Source organism: Equus caballus, chromosome 10, assembly GCF_041296265.1.
Source record: "Equus caballus isolate H_3958 breed thoroughbred chromosome 10, TB-T2T, whole genome shotgun sequence".
NCBI classification, from domain to species: domain Eukaryota; kingdom Metazoa; phylum Chordata; class Mammalia; order Perissodactyla; family Equidae; genus Equus; species Equus caballus.
In genome coordinates this window covers 6,676,707-6,682,647 of record NC_091693.1, presented here as the reverse complement: position 1 = coordinate 6,682,647, position 5,941 = coordinate 6,676,707, and the positions used below count along the sequence as shown (strand labels likewise).

At 49.9% G+C, this 5,941-nt stretch overlaps 1 long non-coding RNA gene across 1 annotated transcript; it reads left to right on the top strand.

Annotated features, from left to right (window-relative positions):
* Nucleotides 1-304: 304 nt before the first annotated feature.
* On the top strand, nucleotides 305-1,796 carry LOC138915887 (uncharacterized). The gene is made up of 3 exons (XR_011422307.1): nucleotides 305-445; nucleotides 770-1,121; nucleotides 1,480-1,796. It is a non-coding gene; the product is annotated as an uncharacterized lncRNA (long non-coding RNA).
* Nucleotides 1,797-5,941: the final 4,145 nt, after the last annotated feature.

Sequence of the window (5,941 nt, the reverse complement as noted above, 5' to 3'; positions counted from 1 at the left end):
GAGCGGTGGTCTTGTCTGCCTTAGTCACCACGTCGTCCTCAGGGCCCCGCCTGGGCCTAATGTACAGCAGGTGAAGGTAGGAATATCAATAAATCTGCCCGTTGCACTTGGATTCAGCCTGCAAGTGAGACTCACACACCATATGTTGGGCCAACCAGGAGTTCAAAGTGGGAACAACAACAACAAAAAGGGGAAGTAACTGTGACCCAGTGCCTTCATTCATCGAATCAATTAAGAGGGCGGGAAGAAAGAGGAGAGGCTAGGTAACGCCCCTCACATGCACTGAGCCAATCAGAAGCCGGGCCTGGGCACTTGAGTCACGCCTGTGCCGGAGCAGCCAATCATAATGAAGTGGTAGGCAATAGAGACGCCACACCCAGTGACTCAAATCGCCAGGACAGCCTCTGGGACTGAGAAACCAAGGGAAGTCCTAGATTCTAACTAGGTTTGTGATGGGTTATCGGAAAAGAGTGGGAGAGTTAAGTGTGTGTGTGTGCGGAGAGGGGGTGGGGAGAGTTTAGAGGAGGAAAGTGAAGCAGTTAGAGGGAGACACGGAGCGGGTAATGGGAGGTACAGACAGGAGTTATGAGAGGATAGAGGAGGGTTGAATTGTCTTATAGGGCCAGCAAGGCTATTGGAGGTACGGTGCGTTCTGGCTTTGGGCACTCTGTTTTCAGTGCCTCTCTAGGCAGAGGGGTTGGTTCTACTGGTCCTCACTTCTTGGGAACTTAAACGTCCCCTCTCTGGGCCCTCTTTCCCCTGTCTGCAGATTCCACCCACTCCAGCATCTCCTCCTCAAGCCAAGGTCCATGGCTACTGTGCCTGACCCCAGGAACCCAGAGTTCAAGGTCACTCCAATGCAGCAGGTCAACCCAAGGCAGCAGGTCAATCCAATGCAGCAGGTCAACCCAATGCAGCAGGTCAACCCAATGCAGAAGGTCAACCCAATGCAGCAGGTCAACCCAATGCAGAAGGTCCACCTGATGCAGCCGCCTATCCCAACGCAGCCAGTCATCCTGATGCCCTTGAATCCCCCAGAAAAGGATTATTTGTTTCTTTCCATCATTGCCTTCTTCTTCTTCATTCCACTGGCAATCCCAGCCCTGTTGTTCTCTCTCAAGGTAGTTACCATCTGGCGACCACCAACTCCCATTGTCCCCAGATCTGCCTCCTCTTTCCCATCCCACCTCCCTGCTCCTCCACAGGGTCCTCTTCATGTTCCTTCTGGGGATTTACTCCCTCCTTCTTCACCATCTAGCTACCCTTGCTCCTCCCCAGGAAGCCCTTCTCTGAGTCTCTTCCTCCTGTGTTTTGCCCAGATCCACTCCCTCATCCTTCCCCTCTTCTTTCTTCCTTTTTCCACTAGGGGGCTGAACCCTGCTCTTAACCTTCCTCACACCACTATTCCTGATCTTGCACTCCCTACCTCTCCCCATCTCCCTTGGAAGCACTCCCACCAGCTTGCTTTCATCCCCACAGACACGGGAAGCCAACTTCCTTGGGGATCAGAGGAAAGCAAAGATAAGTTCCAGACTGGTCTTGGGCTTCAGCATCTCAAGCATCCTGCTGGGCACTCTTCTGGTCATTTGCACCATTGTAATCAGAGTCTTGAAACAAGAAAAGTGAGATCATCTTGAAAGCTCACCTCCCTCAGAGAGTCATGAACTGCACCTCCCAGGTCGTCCTGGAGTCTTTGAACTTGGACATCAGTAACCTACCTTTGCTGGAGGAAGTCCCTCCTCCATTAGCATTTTAAGAGCAATAAAGCTTATGAGGAGGTTTCTGCTTTCCATTCATCTGCTGTATGTATGTGTATGTGCACACGTGTTTATGCGCCCCTGTGTGTTCACTTCGCTAACTATCTTGGGGTTTATACATAGTCATATATTCAATGACAATTATGGGGCAACCACCATCGTGTGCCAGGCACTGTTTTAAGGCTTAATGATTCAGTGCTGATTTAGATAGATGAGCTATTTGTTTCCATAATATTGAGAGGACACAGAAAAAAGAGTAAAATGTAAAGCAATGAGGTAGTTCTAGGTCAGCGCTGTTTAATAGGACTTTTCAGTTCTATAATCCACTCTGTCCAATATGGTATCCACTAGCCACATGTGCCTACCGAGCACTTGAAACGTGGCTCGTGCAACTGAAGAACTAAAATTTTAATTTAATTTGGTTATAATCAGTTTAAACTAAATTTGGCCCACGTGGCTACTGTCCTGGACAGCACAGTTCTAGACATTGGTCAACATTACGAAAAAACAGACTCAAATTGGGGGAGCAGGAAGAGGGACTCATGACAGAGTGGCTTAGGAAAGCCCTCACTGGGGAGCTAATATGTGAGCTGTGACCTGAAGAGAGAGAAGGAGAGAGCCATAGAGAAATCTGGAAGAGAGTTCTAAGCAGTACAGCAAGTGCAAAGATGCTGAGGCATAAAGAAGCCTGACTGGTTGTGGGAAAAGAAAGAAGACAAGGGGGGGCCGGAGTGCAGCAATGGGAGTGATACTAAGTAAGCACAGAACGTGGGCAGGAGGCAGGTCACAGAGAGCCTGGAAGGTCACAGGAAGAAGGCTGGATTTTAAGTGTGAAGTGAAGCCATTGGGGTGTTAAAAAAGAGACAACAGGCCCAAAATGGAGTCACCCGTGCTAAGCCCCACCCAGCAAACCAAGACTTAATCCCTAACCTAAGTGCAGTTTCAGCCCCTCCCAGGAATGGAATTTTAAACCAATCGGTCTGAGATTTCCTGATCAGCCAGTGAGGTGTCTGCCAGATAAAACCCCTGCGTCCCTGGCCCCTAAGGGAAGGTAACTTTGCCTGAAATAATCCTTTCTCGTTTCCTTGCTTTGCCCTCCTTCTGCCTATAAAATCTTCCATTTTGTTCATCTCCTCGGAGCTGCCTTCCAATTGCCAGATGGGATGCTGCTTGATTCTTGAGCCATTTAATAAAGCCAATTAGACCTTCTAATTTACTCAGCTGATTCTTTTTTAATGGTATTAAGTAGGGAGAACACAAACTCTGGTTTCTGTTTCTAAGAGATTGAGTTCCATGTCTGAGTTGAGTGTAGAAGGTCTCAAAATAGGTTCTGGTACCAGTTCCAATGTGGGGGGGATTCCCCACACCAACGAGCTGTTCTTGGACACCAGCGGGTGTCCGACAATTCAGCTAATTCTGACACTATCTACCTAGCATCAGATTCAACAGGCTGAGGGCTCCCACGCCCCTCTAAGACTGCCCTCCCACCTCCAGCTCCAGAAGCCCAGTCAAAAGCCCAGATTGTTACCTGTACTTCAGACCGACTGGCTATAAATCAGAGGTTCCCACGACCTCCTCCTTGGATTCGATTAATTTGCTAGTGAAGCTTGCAGAGCTCAGAGAAGCAATTTACCTACTAGATTACTGGTTTATTACAAAAGGATATAATGCAGAAATAGCCAGTGGAAGAGAAGCATAGGGCAAGGTATGGAGAAAGGGTGTGGAGCTTCCATGCCCTCTCTGAGAGCTCCACTCTCCCCAAACTCCACGTCTTCATCAACCTGGAAGCTTTCTGAACCCCATCCGTTTGGGTTTTTGTGGAGGTGTCATTACACAGTCATGACTGATTAAATCATTGGCCATTGGTGATTGATTCAACTCCTAGCATCTTCCCCCTTCTCTCCTCCTGCCTCTCCACACTCCCCTTATTTCTGTTTCTGGAACACACAAATCTCCTTCTCACCTCGGAATCTTTGCATGTGCTGTTTTCCCCGCCTGGAACTCTTTTCCCCAGATCTTCTTGTAGCTGGCCCCTCATCCAAGGTCTCAGCTTGGATATCCACTTCCCCAAACAGGCCTTCCCTGACCTCCTCAACCCCCGTCTCACCTCACGACACCCTCCTGAGTACCTCTCCTTCTATGTCCTGGTTGTTCCCCGTAGCCCTTGGTCCTCTCTGAAATCATTTGGTTTGTTTATTTGGGTTTTTACTCCCATCTCCCCCAGGGACTGTGAACACACAGAGAGCCACAGCTTTGTCTCTTGGTCGTCACTTGGCCCTCAAGAGCAGAGCACTGCCTGTCACACTGTAAGCATGTACTACTTTCATGTAAAAAGAATTTACGAGCCAGCCCTGAGGGCCTGGTTAAAGTTTGGAGCCTCTGCTTTGGCAGCCGAGGGTTCAGTTCCCGGTCATGGAACCCTATCACCCATCTGTCAGTTGTCATGCTGTGGCAGTGGCTCACGTAGAAGAACCAGAAGCACAGACAACTAGAATATCCAACTATGCACTCGGGCTTTGTGGGGGGGGGGGGGGGAAGAGGAAGATTGGGAACAGATGATAGCTCAAAGAATCTTTTCCAGTGGAAAAAAAAATTACCTCTTGCCGTCTGCACTTATGGAATCAATTGAAGAATGAGTCCAGAATTTACTAGCCAGTACTTGAGGCCAGCCCACTTCTCTCATTGAGCCAGTCACAAGTTCAAACTGGAGTCAACACAACAACAAAAGATAAGTAACTGAAACCCACCTCTTTATTCATTGAATCAGTCAAGAGGACAGGCAGGGATGGGGGCGGGGCTAAGGAATGCCTCCTTAATGTGTTGAACCAACCAGAAGCTGCTTCTAAACGCTTGAGACACCACCCTCCCGCCTCCTCCTTGTCAGGGCAGCCAAGCACAATGAAGTGGTGACCAACAGAGGCCACGCCCCCGGACCCGAGTTGCCTGGGCAGCCCCAGGGCCAGGATGAGAGGACTGTGGCATTAATTGGGTTTGCGGATGATGATCCGGAAAGAGCGGGGAGTTTAAGGGGACAGGGAGGGGGTCGGGGAGGATAGCGAGGGTTAATATGGGAGAGACTGGGGACTGATGGGTGTCCGGGTGTCCAGGAGGGAATTGTAGGGTCACAGGAGAATGGTTTGGGCAAAAGGGAAGGATTTGTGTGGGAACGAGGTGCAGGTTAGAAGGGGACCAGAAAAGGCTATGAGAGACCAAGAGAAGGTTCTAGGGGACGAGGAGCAGGGTATGTGGGATCGGGAGGGGATTAGGAAAGGGCCAGGGGGAGGTTTTGCAGTCTCAGGAAGGGACACAGGAAGGGATTGATGTGAAGAAATGGACGGGTTTATAGAGTCGAGGGAAGTGTGTGACAGAGAAGTTATAGGAGGGGATCATGGGGGACAGCGAGGGGTTATGGAGAGTGGAAAGGGAGTTATGGGGGACAGGGAGATGTTACGGGGGAGAGGGAAAGGTTTATAGGGACAGGGAGCTGTGATGGGGGACAGAGTGTCATAGGATCAGAGAGAGGAGTGAAGCAGGACGAGGACAGAGTTATAGGATGGGGAACACGGGGTACAGAGAGAGGATTATCAGAGCAACAAAGATGGTTAGAGGGGTACAGAGAGTGTGCAATAACCTAAAGCAAGAGTTCTTCAGTGAGGTCCCTAGCCCACAGCTGCAGCTTCACCTGGGGACTTGTTAGAAATGCACATTCCTGGGCCTTGCCAAGACCCACGGAGTCAGCAACTCTGGGGATGGGGCCCAAGTCCTCCAGGTGACTCTGACGTGTGCTCAGGTTTGAGAATGACTAGGCCAAAGTGACCATTTAATTTAACATCCAAACTGAGCACTCTTTAGACTGAAAGGGCAGCTCTCAATAATTTTCTAGGACCAGGCTTCACTACCTGGATGGCACAGGCAGACCTGGATGTAGTGTGTTACTGGAGAGCAGAGACAGGTTTAGGGAGACAGAAGAAGTGCACAGTGTTTCTGAGTTACTTGGAGGGTGTCATAGTGCCAGTGAGGATATTGTATGGGGTCAGTGGGGTGTCACAGGGTTCGTTTTCCCACAACAGTGGTCAGGGTCACTGTGGGGCGAGTATTTCCAGTGCCCTCCTGTTGGTGGGATCAGTTTTACAGGTCCCCATGACTTGGCTTCTGCTGACCCTTCTTGGTCCCTCTGCAGACAC